Consider the following 14,569-nt stretch of genomic DNA (forward strand, 5'->3'; position numbering starts at 1 on the left):
TGACTTTGTGTGTCTTTCAAATACATTGTGATTGTGTCTGAAAATTCTCCTCTCCTCCTTTGTCAGGGACACTTTATGACTATTTGCAGGCTTGTCCAGCGTCAGTACTGTCCTCATGTAGAGTCAAGCCAGTTACAATGCATGAATGGAAGAAAATGTTATTTTGAAAGTAATGTGTATTGATCAAAAAAACAAAAAATCTCTGCTTTCTGAATTAATGCTGCTGTCAGGGAGGTTTAATTAATCTTTGCCCAGGGCGCAGATACTATCTACTGAGAAGAGACGGGTCTTTTCATCTTCAGTGTCAAGATTAAGATTTAGGGTTATTTCCTGGAAAGAAAAATCTGACTGATACTGACAAAACACATTTCTATGATAAAATGACCCATTTTATCACTACAATTTAGGACACCTGAATGAGGTGAAACTTTACTTTCCTAGAAAAGTCCCCCAATAATTTTTTACGTAACATAATAATATAGCACTTAATACATTACTAAAATGTATTAGCCTTTCCCCACAAACAGACAATGTATTCTCTCTACGACAAAGCAAAAAGAAATACTTTTTCTCACCCCTTTCTTCCCTCAAATATTTCTTCAGTATTCTCTGAAATCATGTTATTTCATCACTATTTATCTTCTCCCTGTTTCTCCTGTCCACTCAAAAAACTTCAAAGTTTCTTTGCTGCATTTTGTTCTCACTGCTTATTCCCATACTGGCTTTATTATTTTTTTTTTCTTAAGCAACTGAGCATTCCCGTCCTGGTATCAGTTTGTTGGTTGCCAAGACAACCTACCGAGCTAAGTTATTTATAGCAGCAGATCAGCATGAATCCCACCCAGTAAAGGCGTGTGTTATTTTTTTCATGAATTCGTTCCTGTGTGAGGCCGTTTTATCAGAGAAAAAAGTAATTCTGCAGTAGGTAACCTGTCTGAGATTTCAGCAAAATAAGTTACAGTTTATATAAGTCATTATAATTTGGAACTGCATATACATAACCTAATGTTGCAAGTGTATGTAATTAAGGCCCCAACATCAGTGAAGTCAACTTTCAGAAGGCTCTTACATTGTTCATTAATGACATTGTGAGATTGAACCTCAACACAAACCTGCTGGACACACACTGTGAGCTGCCTCAGACAGCCCAGAGTTACTATATGAGAAGATTTGATATATGTAGTAGCCTCCCAGCTGAAAGCACAAGCTGACTCTCAGGGGGCCATCCTTCAATGAGCTGTATGCGTTTGCTGACTCCACCACTGACAGGACCACCAGTGATGTAAAAACTTGGGATTTCCAAAGTTTCTGCAGGTGGAAAGTTGCCTAACAAGAGGGTTTGTGTAAATGTACACCCTAAACAAATATATTTTAGTTTTTGCAAACCAAGCTAAAGAGCCTATAGAAATATATTTGTTGAATTTCTAGGCTTTTGGTCATTATTGACCAAAAGCCTAGATTATTCATAGAGTGAAACTATGGATGTTTCACTCTATGAAAATCTGAGCCTCATGCCATTATGAAAAGGATGCTTGAATTCACAGTTAAATTTTTCACAGATTTGTAAAATTTATATGAACAGGATTCAAATTATTATTTGGTTTATAGATATTTAGAATTGTTAACAGAGTTTTACAGAACCTGTACGAACAAGGGTTAGTTTGACTTTAGATGTCTAAACGTCTTCGCTATTTTTCAAATTCTAAATGTGTTACATTTAGAATTTGAAGCACAGGAGAAACAAACTGTAAGCTGTGGGAGAGCTTATGTCCAGCAGCCAATTCAGCAAGTTTGTTGGTAACTTTGTAAAACCTTTAAAAACAGGGAAGTACATCTATTTTCTTCATAATCACAACTTGAATTCAATATTGGAAATTATTGTCTGTGTTAGTTTGTCGGTTGTAAGGTGGAATTAAGTGCATTGTTAATAGAGAACCAAACTGTAAGCTAAAAATAAAACATGAGACTAAAAGCATGTTAGCATGTTTAGTCTAGAAGTAGCTGAATTTTGTCCAATGTTTTTATTGTTGTGTTTCCAATAATTAGAAATCATTTAGGTTTATAGCTTTTGTTGTTATTTTTTTATGGCTCCAACCTGCCAAAGACTACAGATGAAAATCCTGTGTTAGATTGAGGTAATAATGTTGAATAACACGAGCTCTTAAAATTAAATAGATAAAATAAAAATTTAAATACATTGCTGTGTCTGATGCTCAATTTTACCAATGTAGCATCCCGACTGTAAAGTGGTACTTTATGACTATACATTAGTGGGTTACTGTGGAAACAAACGGCTATAGATTGAAAACCTTTTTATTGTTTGTCTTCTTCCAGTGTGTGTGTGCATTTAGCTGTCTCCCGTCTACATCGATTGCAACCAAGGCCGTAGCGCCTGTTACGTTACCATGGAAACGAGCCTATCGCTTGGGAGCCACCGAGAAACTAAACACCCTCTGATCAATAAGAGTCTTTAATAATATGTCCGACAGAGACGCACACAAACACACATGCAAAACGGAGACACACTAACCCAGACTCAATAAGTACTGTTGCGCTAAAGGAGCCTTTTATTGAGATGCTACAGTGTAGGATGAGCAGAAAATAGCTGGACTCTTTTGAAGCCTAGTGAGACACTTAACTGAGTGCTGCCAGGAGAAGTCATGGCAGTTGGCAAACTGCTGAAGAGGAAAATCTGGAGTGTTATCACTATTAGTCTCACAAAATGTCTTGAAAAGAGGAGAGGCTCAAAATGACACTTCTCATTGTGAATTTTATAACAGAGTACTTAAAATATTACATAAATTTACATAAAAATTGTGTAAACTCAAACTGAAACTGTAAACATTAAAATAATAGTGGATGTATGTTACATAGAGGCTAATAGTGATTACATTGTGGCACAAATAGTGAAGAAATTAGACAAAGACAACGTGAGTAAATACAAAAAGCGGTATAGCCTGTTATGACTTCAATTTATGTATCAAAATTCAGTAGATTTATTAGTATACCACCTAAATGCCATGTAAAATATATTTAAGTTTTGTGGTATAACATGAAATCAGTGTATTTTAGAAGCAACTATATATATGTGTAGCATAACAAATATTTAGATTGTGTATATAGTTTTGTGGTGCATCATTAGCACACTGTAGAAACTCTATAGAGATGCTGAATTTGTGCAAAACCTTTTTTGCCAAACAGGTAGAGTAACAGGAGGCATACAGTAAATGAGATGACAAGCATACTCTCAATAAAAGCTGATATACTGTATGTGTGTCTGTGTGTACTCCACTCCTGCAAAGGGCTCTACAACCCAGCACAGTTAATCAAGTGACTGCGGAAAAAGATGGCAGGACATGTCATATATAATGAATGTGAAAAGAAAAAAAAAACAACAATTCAATAAATCAAGGTGTTTTACGGTACGCGTTTCCATATTTTGGACTTTATTCTGTTGTGTTTCTTCTGCTTCTTGCATTCAAAGCTGTTATCAGTTTCTGGCTTTCTTGTTGGTGTTTTACTTTGATAAGTCAGGTCAGTTCTCTTTACTTCCTGTTTCCAGACTCATGTTTAGCAATGATGTGTTTGTGTACTGTTTACAAGTTTCTGATCCGTGTGATAAAGTTTTATTTAAGTTTATAAGAAATATATAAAAATTATATATAAAATATATAAAAATAGTTATTATTATAAATAACTATTTCCCCAATTAAATATGTTGTTCCAACTAATTTTGGATCCCTTTAAGCCTCTATGGTATTTATTGCTATGCTAGTTGCCAAAACAATTTTTTTCATTGTTTTGCAATAGACTAAATAAAAATAATACATATAAGAATAGCAGTAAGCAGAATAGAGCTTTTTTAAAGCCTCACTTAATGCCAAAAATAAGTACAATATTTAATAACTTCAATAAGTTATTGGTTTTCAAGGTTTAAAATGCTAGCTGTGAAAGAAAATCTTGAATCTTGTAATAATTTTCAATGCGGAAAACCCCATTGAAATTACTGTAATAGCTGTTTTATATACTTTCCTCTTAGTTTATAATCAAAATTATAACATCCAGTTTAAACACAATAGAGTCAAATTCCAGCATTTAATTGTCCCTTCTTTATTTCAGTGCATTTGACATGTCAGTGTCCAATATTTTCCCTGACACATGTTGCTATTATTTGCTGTGTTGCTTCTCAGTATTTATGGGACTAAATTAAGCTGTGTGTGAAGGAATAATACATCAACATCCGGGTTTATTTCACAGACCTTTCTCCCTCTCTAAATAGGCCAATGATCACCATCCGGTGCTGACACACATGAGGAGGAAACAAGTAGAGCCACCGTCCCTCATAGCATCCAACTATGGACTGCAAAGTATAGTAAAGCCTGAACTTTACTTCACAGCGACTATTATTATAGTTATGTTTGTTGAAATCACAACATTATGATGAATGCTTTTGAATATTACCATAATACACAGGGGGCTTGATGTGTCGCCAGGTAAAAACTGGATACCTATAAAATATATTTTGTAAAGTCTCTTTTGCTTTTATTTCACCTATTAATTGTAGTTCTTATTTTTGTCAGCAAGTGGCGCTGTTGAAACAGAGCGGTTTAAAAGTACCGGAAATTGAAGCAAACTCTTGTTTACTACGCTGGCACTCTGACTGAGAAAACGGAAGAGGACATTTTTGAGCCTAGACTTGTTGAGGCGACCACTTTATGGCCACATGAGTAAAGAATCAAGATTTCTGGTAATTAATGTCCAACATGTATTATTTCCCATGTACGAAGCTGAAGTGATGTTACTGACGTCATGTCTTTTCGTTTGTCCTTTTTATTTCAGTTTTCTGTTAAATGTTTTGCATCAAAGCTGTTAATAGCGCTGTTAATTCGCCATTTTGCTGAAGCCGTTGCTGGTTAGGAGTTTTAAACTAGTATTAAATGGACCATTTACATAACAAAAGACTATTTTTGCTGCATTTCTTGAACTTTATTTTTCAGTTTTGCAAGTCAGAAAAAATGTTATTTTTGAGAATAAAGAACCCCTTTTTTGTTTGATGTTCAGCGTGCTCCATTTATCCCAGCTTTTTCAGTTTTCACTTTTTTATTTGAAGTTCTATGTGCTCTGCCAATCCCGGCTTACACGTCATACATTGTAAAAGTACATTTTTCTGATCATAGTTTGTTGTTACTGTGGACCACTGATGAGAAATAACGAGGCACAGAGATATTGAGCTCAAACATCTCATGGATGGAAGAAGGTGAGTCAGAGCATGGAGTGTAATGTAGCATGCAGGCCAAATCTAGATCACTGAACACACCAGTATTTCTTTTGTAATTTTTCATATCGGAGATGGGCGGCATGATTTCACTGTCCCACTTCTGGCAGCAGTGCATTTACAGTGCTAACGCTGGAAGCAGTTCAGGCTTTTCTTTGACACAATTATGTACTTTAATAGTGGTGGATACTGTAGTTTAGATGGGATTTTATTTATGTATTTTTTTTATTAGTTTATAGTGTCAGATTGTACGCTTTGGACAACCAGTATTTCCAAAAAAACAAATTTCCCTTTCTTGTAGGGAAATATGCCATCCTCTCTGCTCTATACATCAAAATAAAACTATTTTCGCTGGTACTTTCTCTGGTATTTCATTCAATGGGTCTTACTCTAAAGGTCTGATATGTTGAAAAATTATGAGGGTTTCAAATCTGTAACATTTTAAAAGCTTGTCATATCTTCATGTAAGCAACTAGCCCTTTGTCTATTAGAACTCATGGGAATCCTGTTTTTCAATGGAAGCTCTTTTGCATCAAATCTATCACTTATATTCTCCATGAATTTTGACCATTAGTTCCAGTAGTGCATATTAGCAATCCTTTGATTCAAGTTCGGAAGTGGCAGTACACCCTTCCTGTAGGATTTCTGCTAATGCATTTTAGATATTTAGAGTCACTTCCCTTTGAAAGTAAGATTAAATCCAATATTTAGCTCATGGACAATTCCACCTGAGATCCAGTTTTCAGGCCACTCTGCCCTATAAATTAACATGTTTTAGAAAGCAAGCAGTGCTAATAAAGCAATTTGGGTTTCCCTTTATGTGGAACTAAAAATAATATAATAAATTTTAAATAAAGCCTTGTACACTATACTGCCCTGCTTAAATATGACGATCAGTGTAGGGAAAGGAATATGATTCAGTTCAGCAGTCCAGGTTGAGCAATAACTCAACTGTTTTATTTATAGGTGGGTTTTCTCCAAAGAAATATGAGAATCCTACAGTCACTGAAATGCTTGGCATGCAGTTTCTTTTGAGGCTGCAGGTTGACTTGACTGAAACGTGTTTTTTTTTTGTATATTTGGACTTAAAAAAAATCCAGGAGGTAGACTGTCTTCAGTGTCAACACTTTCATATACAGAGAAGGTCCACAGTAAAATATGGCAGTTTTTTAGTAAGTTTTTATTTAACAAAAATATGTTTAAGAATATATGTAGAAATTAATAAATTAAACAAATAAAATCAGCATTTTCTTATAACTCATAACTTCTTATAACTACAACTACAGAGTGAAACATTGTTTTATATTCTTATGTGTTTGTATGTATATATACATATGTATTTTGTTTTTCTTATTTCATTCATTAGGAGTAAGGAGAAAATCTGTTGTGGCACAGTTGTGTTTATTTACAGCAACAATTCTGGGTCTTTCTGCATTGAATTTTCATGTTTTCTCTGAGCATCCCTGGGTTTTCTCCCACTACTCAATTAATTTTAGGTTAACTGGTTGCCTGTCATGGACTGGTGACCTGTCCAGGGTGCACTCTGCCTTTTGCCCAATTACTGCTGGAGATAGGAACCTCCTCCCCTTCCCCACCACTGAAAGGATATGGATGGATGGAACCTCTATATTCGTACGAATCTCCCCGAATGTGGTTAAATAAAAATTATTTGTTTAAAAAAAAAAAAAAAAAAGATACGATAATTTATGACCATGGCTCTTTGAAACCCAATCAGCAGCAGAGGCAGCCACTCCTCAGCCAACCATCCACCTGTGAAGCAATGACGCTTTATGCATAGTAAACAGGGCTCTTAAAGAGACATCCACTCCCCCCATGGTAAGGAAACGTGGAGGGCTTCCTTTAAGTACACAGGGGGCCTAGAGGGCAGGCTGCCAGGGAATATATGGGGCTAGACAGCCTGCTTACTTGTAACACAAGGTCCCTTTACAGAATTATCCACGCTCCGCTGGAGCCGCCTGTCCCCGCCCCTTTCCGTCCCTCCGACAACACACAGCATCCATCCTCATGGGCTCACACGCTGCGTGATCCACATCACAACCGACTGAGCGGTGGCTTGGCCGAGCCTCATGGAGTAGTAGGACTACTAGAAAGAGGAGGTGGGCTGCTCTCGGCTGCCTTTTGTTACTTTCCCACCTTTCTTCTTTTATGGAGTTGCCTTTTTGTCCGGAATATCGCTGTATCCCATAGCGGTAAGTGTCTGCTGCAGATGCTGAAGGGGAAACGGGACTATGGAGCTATTGTCTGTTGCTGAGCCAAGTTCAGATTTCTAATTAAAAGACAACGCTGGGGTCAGATTTAATTAGATCGATCCATTAATGAACAAGAATCGCTCAGTTGTACGAGAATCTGTTAAAACTGCTATTTAGACAGAATATCGGTATTTCACAGGCACCTGTCTTTACCAGCAACAGTGGCCACCTTATAGCGCTTATTTAAAGCATAATTGGGTATATGCGCAACCTTTTTTTGCACAGCCAACAAGAACAACGTGAGATTTTTTAATATATTCTTGCTGTGTGTAAATATGTCGCCTCCGTTGCCGAGCAAAATGTGTTTTCAGCCCAAGAGGGGGGAAAAATGTGGCCCGTTTCCCCGCCCCCCAACATCAGATCCTGGCTATGTCTCTTCCAGCAGCACCCGTAGCCGTGCAAAGACGCCGCTGATCCCTCAAAGACGGAATTCCCAAGCCTATTAGGGGTCTTTATGGTCGTTTCAGAGCAACCTTGAAATTAAATCAGTGTTGCATGTGTCATCAGCATGTTCTGATTGCCTCTTCTTTCATTATGTTTCCACTGCAGTGCCATGCATTTACTGTAATGGCTTATGCAGGGGGAAGAAATGAATATAATACGTTTAGATCCATCACATTTTGCTCTTGTGGAGTAAAAATTAGGATTTAAGATGTTTGTAATGCGCCGATAAGGTATTTAAATAATAGATTCATCTTTATGTGGGCAAAAATGCATTCATTCTCGGCTACAGTTCTAAATTGTACATTGTGACCAGGAATTGAAAGTAAATAATATGTGAAGTCACTATTACAGGAGCCATTGCTACTTATGGCACCTGCAGGATTAAATCTTGCCTGTCCGTTCATTACATGCCCTTAACCAACTGTGTGCATGCACAGTTGCACTGAACCCTCCTCAGCTTGGCTGAGCATTGAAGACAAGAAAGCATTACCCACCCAGAGAGGCAGCATATTTTCACCTTCCATCCTAAACGGGCATCTTACTGCATGTGCTGGTATATTTACGGGCGTGTCTAAGCTGTTGTGTGAGCCAAAGCAGACGAGTAATGTTATTTAGCGGCCAGATGGCCTGTAGTTGGACCATCAGGTGAGCCTTTTCCGTGGCTGTCAGTAGGATCTGGTGAACGCTGGGCACCTCTTGGATCCCAGCCACAAACTACACAAGTGTGCACCTGAGTGTGTCTCTATGTGGTTGCTCTCATATACAGTGAGTGTACGCTCACTTTTCAAATTGCTGCATATGTTAGTTGGCATAGGCTGTTTAGTAGATGCTTAGATGTGTGCATTTTCCTGTTGATGCTTAGACAGCTAGCCAGGCTGAGGTCACAGTGACATAATTTGCCTAAAGCATAATCATCACCAAGAATGACTGTGTGGTAGAGGCCTATGAAGGGTTCCTACTTGAAAAGTATGGAACTTCCTTTTATAATTGTCCAGGTCTGAGTCAGAATGGAACAATGTTTGATTTAACTTCTAAGTGTGTTTAAGCGTGTCTTATGCAAAGGTTGTAATTGGCTTATTTTAAATCAAAATGCTTTTCTTAATTTGGCAGGTCAAGCATTTTGATTTCCCACTGATTGGCTAAGTTCACTCACTTTCAGATAACAAAAATAGACTTTATTACTATCTGATCTCAAAACAGCCATAAGGTCAACTGCCATTCTAGATTTTAAATTGGTTCTAAGAAAAACACATGAAATGGTGTAAAATGGTGGTGGCAGCACCATGCTCTGGTCATACGTTTTCTTCAGTACAGGAGACAGGGAAGCTGAAGGGATGCAGAGAAATGTGGAATCTTGAGCTGCATTTAGGTTATGCTTAAAGGTCTGTGATCTATGCATGCTTATTATGTCTCGCATAAAAAATATGAGACACTATTCATTCTGAATTTGTTGATAGAAATGTGACAGGAAAGATTTCTGTGGTATAATATGCGCTACTTATCATACTTAGTCTCCAGGTACAGAAATATTAGAGGGAATCCTGCAGGACAGTGGACCGTCCACCGAGGCCGATTAAATAATTCATCTCTTGTGTGAGGTTGCTTCGTCAGTGATGAATCATAGCGTCCACATGAAATTCAAGCTGCATCCTGATCAGCTGTGACAAATCGCTTACAGAAACTCGATACTGTTGTTTTCATCTTTTTGTATTGATCCATTCATTTAGCTTTGCATTTATGCACATGAAGCATTAAGAAAAAAAACAATTCTTGCAATGAAGAAAGGTTGAGTTTTACAAATCAAGACAAAATAAATGAAATTCCGTCTGCTTTCTTCACTTTTTAAAAAAATAATCAGATTCCAGTGAAGCTGCAGAAAGAAGTGACATTTGAACCCATCTCTAAAATCCATCCTGAGTAAGGAGGACTAAATATTGATTTTCCATGCAGTCTCGCACCCATAGACATACATGTATGGGCGGAATCACACATAAACCTCCTCCACGTCTCAACCCTAGCAGGAATTTGATTACATCTAGACATGGGGGGCAGTGTTATTAGTGCAGTGGTGGTGTCTCGATTGGGTAATAGATCTGTCACAGCGATGCCCCCGGGGAATGATCGGCCCTATTGGGCGAGATAAGACCTGTCACTAGAGAATGAGTGACCCTGCCTTTATTTGAAAACGCTGATACATACAGGTGATAAATCTCTCGGTGGGTGAGCTAGAATGGTTTTGCCAGATTGTGCAGTGTGGCTTACTGTTTAGCATTTCAAATTTGAACATCACCACATATAGACATACGTATATCTTAAAATCATTCATTCATAAGAAAAACCTTCATGCTGTAGTGGTTAGTTAAAATATTTATAGAAAAAGACCTGGCCAATCCTAAAATTCAGAGAGTTTAAATCTGCAAAGCAGGTGTAGTCCACTGCATGTCCCTGCAGCACTGCAAAGCAGCATTTTCTATTGATGGAAGTGCTGCTTTGCAGTGTTGTCCCCTTGAAAGTAAGTTTAAAGAGATTGTCAGGATCATTTTTTGGTTTGGGATAGTTGTCGCAATACCCCATCAACCTGCTGCAGACTGATAGAAGCAGAGAAAAAAGGGGACGGATCCTGAGAGTTAGGCTGACGATGTGTAAGACCCTTTTTGTCTATGTTCAATTCAGATGTCTTTGCGATACACTTCACAATACAAATATACCAATTCACATACAGAAATATATAATCTAAGAGTGGGACATTAACACATTAAAAGTAATTTTAATGCGTTAAAATTTGGAATGGAATTAAATAATTTTTTTTTTTACTTTTAAATGCAAAAGTTCTGAGCTGGAACCTTCCTTCTGTGTTTCTGGTACATCCATGAATCTGATACACAGGCTGTATTAATGCGATGGATGACAAAATAGCTTTTTTTGGTACACTATGAATTTTTGCCTCAGAAAGCGATTTGATGGACCAATGGAAAAGACTATTGTTGTGTGCAGGTTGTGCAAAAAAGCTGGCCTACTACTGAAGCTGTTAAAGCCTAAGGTACCATCTCAATGCAAAGCATGTTGTAAATGTTGTCTGTGGGAGTTAAAATAGATTACTGAGGTGCAATCAGAGGTTTTGAAAGGGTTCACAGGCATTTAATTATATACCTTGGATGTCAGCTAACACGTTTTACTTGCAAAGAGCTCATTAAAGAACAAAATGATAAAATAACACACTTTCTTACCTGAGAAGCTTCACTTGGTATACATATGGCTGATGGTCAGAGATGTGACCCTGCTCAAGCTATCCAGCAGCTGTTACATATTGAAATATGCATCTGATTGATTGTTTCATAATCGTCTTCAAAAAGTGTTTTAAGCACAATGGTGGGCACCTCACATTCTGTTAGACAACTCTTTTAGAGAAAAATGTACTTGGCCTCTGCTGTTTTATTTGATGCATCATCTATCCATGATGGTCTGTTTGTCTTATAAAACCCTGCCTTTGAACTATCTTTCATCACAAAAGTGTGTTATGAAGGGATCTGTCTGCTTTAATTGGTGTTAGAACTTAGGGTTGTTTTGAGTTGGCTTCCCTTCTTTTGTCTAGCTAGTGCAGAGGAAGACAACCAAACTTAAAAAATGGCAAACTACTCTTTGACCCATTTCACAAACAGGAACATGTGTATTGGTGTAACTTGGCATCTTGTTGTGACTGTGATGCTGCTGTTGCTGTTCAAATGCCACTCAACTTGTTTAATAAACTGACATTTATTTTTGGCTGGTAAATCCCGTGTGTCCATCTATCTGTCATTGGTCTACTGCGTGGTTTGGCAGGTCATACCCTCTTTGTCCTGTTCATGGTTTCGTGGGGACTTGTGCTTTTCTCCAGCAGTTTAAGGTTGTACATCTTGGATGCTGCTAATTTCACATGTAATGAATCAGATGTAGCTAAATATGGATTAACAGCTACAGATTCCTGTCACCAGATAATAGAGTTCGTATTTAAACTAAGACTTTCATGCTCAGTATCTGCTGTGGGAAGCAGATCCAGACTTGCTTCTTATGTGTGGCATAAAATGTTCAGAAATTAAAAGAATCTTCACCCAATGTTTTACTGGAACAAATCTAATTAAAACAAAAGTTGCAGCACAGAATTGTGAGATTTTCCTTTCTCCTCAGCTGGGGTAAGGAGAATGCGTTGTTATTGTGATGATTCTGAAATAGCTGAATGCTCAGATCAAAAAGCCCGTTTGATCTCAGTATAGACTAAAATCCAGATATTTTACAAGGCAGCATGAGGAAGAAAAACTTGCACTGGATCACTGAATGTTTAAAATGAAGTGAAAACACATGGGACACTCGTGGGAAGACAGGATTTATTTTCTTAAAAACTTTTAATCATATGCACAGATATCTGTGCATATGATTAAACCCAGCTGAGCATATGCACAGATATCTGTGCATATGCAGATACCTCTAGGCATTTTCTGCTTAGTGACATTTGTTGGGCTGCAAAACAACACTCATTATTTTTATACCTTAACAAACTGTGCTGCTTTACAGAAGCATATGCACAAAATAGTTGTGAAACTGTAGTTTATAGAATCTAATTTAACTTTAGCTTCCCAAATGTTAAAAATATGCCACTAATTCGAAAAGCTAATTAGGAGCTATAAAGACTCATTTGCAAGTTGGCATGATTTGTTTCTTTTGTCATACCACATGCATGAGAAATAATTGAATTTGACAGAGGAATCACGAGTCTGGGATAAGACCACTGACAAAACAGACAGCTGGGCCATTGAGCTCAAACATTTTTGAGGCCATTTTTAACCCTGTCATTTAATTGTCCATTTGTCGTGTATGTACACTTTGTGTACATACTGTTGTTTTTACAAGTCATATGTACTTTGTATTGCAAACCAGCGATGTAAAAACTGTTTTAAGATAAAACAAATTTGGCAAGAACAGGAAATCAGTGTTTTCTGACTTTTGTTTTTGTTCGAACAATGCTTCTTGGATATAAATTGTACTGTTGGACAGCCTGCTTACTTTCCCTCGCGTTGTTCCACATTTGTTAAGGAAAATGTATTTATGGATTGAGCAGCAGGGTTGAGTATGTGGACTGCATCCATAAAAAACTTGCCAAATCCTATCTGCCAATGCCAAGCAGCTTATTCCACTATTGATGCTTGTTTTAAGCACCTGGTACACCTGGTATTGACAGTCAGGTACCTGATACCTTCTTCAAGCACACCACATTTGACTAATCTGGGAAGGGCTCATTCCTTGCTGCAGTTGTCAGCTGGTGGTGGGCAAAACCAAGTTGCAGCAGCAGTGGAGCAACACAACTGTGTGTTAACAAGGTGGTGGCCTTAATGAGGCTGTTGTGGCTATGTATGATTCTTCCATGCAGTGCTGAGGCCCTTACTGGCTAATGAATGGATAAAATTAGCACTATGTCTTGTTTCTTTAAACTGCCAATGAACAAGAGTCATGGTTTTTCATTGTCAGAGAGGCAATGATACAGAAGATTTGACATCTTCCTTACAGATGTGGCATTTTAAAGGAAAAAACAGGCTTTTTAATAATATAAGTGTATATTGCTAAGAAGCATAATTACGAGAAAATCGGTCAAACAAAAATTTTCCCCAGGTGTTTGAATGATCCATGGAGAGCCCATCTTTCAGCTTCCAGGACTTAAGAGATCTGCTGCTTACATGTTGGTGCCAGACACCACAGCACACCTTCAGGGGTCTGGTGGAGTCTTTTCTACCATGGGCTGATTTGCGACCAAATGGGGACCAGCAAGCTTTTGGGCAAATCTTCATAATGTTATGGTCAATCAGTTTAGTAAACTTAGTAAAACCATTGATAAAGATAAGCCAGGGGCGTGCTGTGGTGGCGTAGGGGATAGCGCGACCCACGTTTGGAGGCCTTGAGTCCTCGACGCAGCCGTTGCGGGTTCGATTTCCGGACCCGGCGACATTTACCGCATGTCTTCTCCCCTCTCCTTCCCCCTTTCCTGTCAGCCTACTTTCATATAAGGGACACTAGAGCCCACAAAAAGACACCTTAGAGGGGAGAAAAAAAAGATAAAGACAAGCCTCTGAACATACATTAGGGTAAGTTTCTCACCAAATAAAACTATGCAAGTTTTTAGTTTCTTATCTCTAATTCTGTGTCCTTTTTTTGTCCCATCTCTTGTACTTTCTGTTTCTCGATTTGCTCATCCAGCTCCGCACACCTGATTGAATTCAGTGTTCTGCCTGATGTATAACATCTTGGGGAGAATGGATTGGAAAGAAGGAGGTTATCTTTTATGTTAACTTTCGCTTATGTATATGTGCATGTCTGTATTCTTTTAGGATGTTAGAGACAGCTTGCAACAGCGGTTCTCTAAAATATTGTATAATGGAAGATTGTGACTATTCTATCCCACGGTCATATGTAGATTCTGGTTTCGTCAGAAGTTGGCTTTGTAAGAAAAGCAATGACTTTACAGTATGAAAAAAATAATTCCCATGGAGCACTTTAAAAAAATGCTACAAGGAAGGATTGAAAACTATTTTTAGCACCAAAGATTCTCTGTTGG

The 14,569-nt window shown here is 37.8% G+C and overlaps 1 protein-coding gene across 2 annotated transcripts in view; it reads left to right on the top strand.

Annotated features, from left to right (window-relative positions):
- The window catches only part of plppr1 (phospholipid phosphatase related 1), a 73,185-nt gene that overhangs the window by 15,257 nt on the left and 43,359 nt on the right, over nucleotides 1-14,569 (top strand). Inside the window, exon 1 of one of the 2 annotated variants that reach the window (XM_028025333.1) lies at nucleotides 7,133-7,485. The exons of the other annotated variant lie outside the window; for it this stretch is intronic. The gene's annotated coding sequence lies outside the window, so the exon portion shown is untranslated. Of the gene's footprint in view, nucleotides 1-7,132; nucleotides 7,486-14,569 lie in introns of those variants that run through there. 2 annotated transcript variants of the gene reach the window in all.

The sequence above is a fragment of the Xiphophorus couchianus genome, chromosome 8, assembly GCF_001444195.1.
Source record: "Xiphophorus couchianus chromosome 8, X_couchianus-1.0, whole genome shotgun sequence".
Classification (NCBI taxonomy): domain Eukaryota; kingdom Metazoa; phylum Chordata; class Actinopteri; order Cyprinodontiformes; family Poeciliidae; genus Xiphophorus; species Xiphophorus couchianus.